Genomic DNA, 3,398 nt, shown 5'->3' with positions numbered 1-3,398 from the left:
ACTCCATAAATGCGTAAGAGTACGAGGGTGTGGATATCTCTTCTGAACAGCACGTTGCAAGGCATCCCAGATATGCTCAATAATGTTTGTGTCTGCCGTGATTGGTGGCCAGCGGAAGTATTTAAGCTCAAAAGAGTGTTCCTCGAGCCACTCTTTAGCAATTCTGGACATGTGGGGTGTCGCTTGTCCTGGTGGAATTGCACAAATCCGTCGGAATGCACAACGGACATGAATGGATGCACGCGATCATGCCGGATGCTTACGTCCGTGTCACCTGTCAGAGTCATTTCTAGACGTATAAGGGGCCCCCGTATCACTCCAACTACAACGCCCCACTCCATTACAGAGCCTCCACCAACTTGAACAGCCCCTGCTGACGTGCAGGGTCCATGGATTCATGAGGTTGTCTCCACATCCGTACACGTCTATTCGCTCTTTACAGTTTGAAACGAGACTCGTCCGACCAGGAACGTGTTTACAGTCATCAACAATCCAAAGTCAGTGTTGACGGGCCCAGGCGATACGTAAAGCTTTGTATCCTGCAATAATCAAGGGTTTGTGAGTGGTTTCGGCTCCGAAAGCTCATATCGATGATGTTTAGTTCAATAGTTTGCAGGCTGACACTCGTTGACGGATATCCTCTGTGCCCGCGGTGGCTCAGATGGATAGAGCGTCTGCCATGTAAGCAGGAGATCCCGGGTTCGAGTCCCGGTCGGGGCACACATTTTCAACATGTCCCCAATAAAGTATATCAACGCCTGCTTGCAGCTAGGGTGTCTATTTAATTATCATTTCATTTCTAGCAAAGCTGCATGGTCATTGACGGTAACTGTTCTTTCGGGAACAGATACTACCGTCATATATAGTTAAAAATATGGGTTCCCGGCCTTTGACCTTCTTGTGCGAACGCACACGCTATGCCCGAACTCGTACGGGACTTTGTAGATTAATCTGCCACGAGTAATGAGTATGATGGGCAAACATCTATTAGGCGCACTACGAATGTAGTGTTGTGGACATGTTGGGAATGTGGATCTCACGGGGAGCGTGCAAGGGATAAGTCCCTGCAGACGCACTATCCTCTGTGCCCGCGGTGGCTCAGATGGATAGAGCGTCTGCCATGTAAGCAGGAGATCCCGGGTTCGAGTCCCGGACGGAGCACACATTTTCAACATGTCCCCAATAAAGTATATCAACGCCTGCTTGCAGCTAGGGTGTCTACTTAATTATCATTTCATTTCTAGCAAAGCTGCATGGTCATTGACGGTAACTGTTCTTTCGGGAACAGATACTACCGTCATATATAGTTAAAAATATGGGTTCCCGGCCTTTGACCTTCTTGTGCGAACGCACACGCTATGCCCGAACTCGTACGGGACTTTGTAGATTAATCTGCCACGAGTAATGAGTATGATGGGCAAACATCTATTAGGCGCACTACGAATGTAGTGTTGTGGACATGTTGGGAATGTGGATCTCACGAGGAGCGTGCAAGGGATAAGTCCCTGCAGACGCACTATCCTCTGTGCCCGCGGTGGCTCAGATGGATAGAGCGTCTGCCATGTAAGCAGGAAATCCAGGGTTCGAGTCCCGGTCGGGGCACACATTTTCAACATGTCCCCAATAAAGTATATCAACGCCTGCTTGCAGCTAGGGTGTCTATTTAATTGTCATTTCATGTAGAAATTGTCAGTGAAAAGGAAATGAAGTGAGGTAAGTGTTCATACATGACCACTTTTTGGAACAGTGTTGCACCAACTCCAAATTAAGAAAGTGGTAGCAAAATCAATGAACACGTTAGATTTTTTATGCCTTGCGTACAATTTCTAAGGTTGCTACTGCAGGTGCAGTTTTCTGTGGCATGATGAATGTTCCAAATCCCCCAACCAAGTCCACGAATTCTATAAAAGACTTATAGAGTCTAAAGTAGGCGATGTTTGTATAGAATCTATGTAGAAAGCTGTGGAGAGGCAGTAATAGAAAACATTGATAACAGAGACTTGATTGCAGCATTCGATGGTACGTGGTGTGAACGGGGACGCACGTCTCTTCATGGTATAGTATCTACCACCAGTACATACACAGGGAAGGTGTTAGATGTAGCAGTAATATCTAAATATTGCAGGTGTCCACAAAAAAAAAAATAAAAATAAAGGTGCATATGTATAATAACAGCACAGCTAACTACAGTGGCAGTAGTGGAGGAATGGAAGTGGCTGGTGTTGCTAGTATATTTCAACGTTCTTTGTGTGTGGTAGTGCGATATGTGAATTACCTTGGTAACGGTGATTCTAACAGTTTTAAATGCATTCAAGAACTGAAGCCCTTTGGTGATGATATCGCAGCGCAGAAATCTGAGTGTGTCGGACACATTCAGAAACGAATGGGATCAAGACTTCGGGGACTGAACAGCTCCGTACAAAAAAATTATAACTCAGTAATGGTAAAGGGTTGGGTGGGAAGCGAAGGTTAACTGACAGTGTAATTGACAAAATACAGAACTATTATGAAATGGCTATTAGGCAAAACACACACAGTATCGAAGAAATCAAGAAGGCTGTTTGGGCTCTTTTTTTTTCATACTTTTTCAACCGATGGAAGTCCCCGTCATCACTTTTGTCCCAAAGGAGCTGGTATAAGCACAACCAGGGACTGCTAACTGGTGAAGTGTACACGCATAAACATAGTCTGCCTGATGCGGTAAAGGAGGTGATGAAACCTATTTTCAGAGACTTAGCAGCAGAAGGATGTTCATGGAAAAACTCAAAACTCCCATGAAAATGGAAGTAGTGTTATATGATCAAGAATCCCCAAGACTGTGTTTGTTGGCGTAAAAACACTTCGCTTTGGTTTGTATGATGCTGTTGCTATTTTCAATGATGGCAATTTTGTAAGGTGCAAAGTTTTTCGAAATATGGGAATGAAGATAGGTTTCAACATAGTTCGAACTATGCTTGCTTTAGACAAGGAACGTCTTTGGGCTGCTGAGAGGGCTGTAAATAGCCTAGAAATGTAATCCAGAGTAAACAGGAGGACGACAAAGAGGAAGCTGGAGGAGGAGTTTGCAGAAACTGAAGATAATCCATTCTATGGTCCTGGAATTCACTAAAAAGATCATCCAAACTTTGCTGCTCGATTCCCAAAAGTTTAATTTTTTCATACAAATTACATTTTTTCTCAGTATCTAACTAACCAATTTGCTTCAAATTTTCATGAAATGTTACACAGTCTCTTCTGCGTAACGTAACACAGCCTTTTTCCAAAAACCTGTATATTGTTGAACTTATAGACAAAAAATGTCACAGAAAAGTAGTGAATTTTCATTACAATAGAAAAAATTAATCTCTAACAACTAAACTCAAATATCTAAAAAACCCTGTGTTAATTTATAGTCAGTA

At 43.4% G+C, this 3,398-nt stretch overlaps 1 non-coding gene across 1 annotated transcript; it reads left to right on the top strand.

The window, feature by feature from the left end:
- The first annotated feature begins 645 nt into the window (after window positions 1-645).
- Window positions 646-720, top strand: Trnat-ugu (transfer RNA threonine (anticodon UGU)). Its single transcript has one exon. It is a non-coding gene; the product is annotated as a tRNA-Thr (tRNA).
- The last annotated feature ends 2,678 nt before the right edge of the window (window positions 721-3,398 follow it).

This window comes from Schistocerca cancellata, chromosome 5 (assembly GCF_023864275.1).
Source record: "Schistocerca cancellata isolate TAMUIC-IGC-003103 chromosome 5, iqSchCanc2.1, whole genome shotgun sequence".
NCBI classification, from domain to species: domain Eukaryota; kingdom Metazoa; phylum Arthropoda; class Insecta; order Orthoptera; family Acrididae; genus Schistocerca; species Schistocerca cancellata.
The sequence above is the reverse complement of the archived record's forward strand: the minus strand, read 5'-3'. Positions and strand labels throughout refer to the sequence as shown.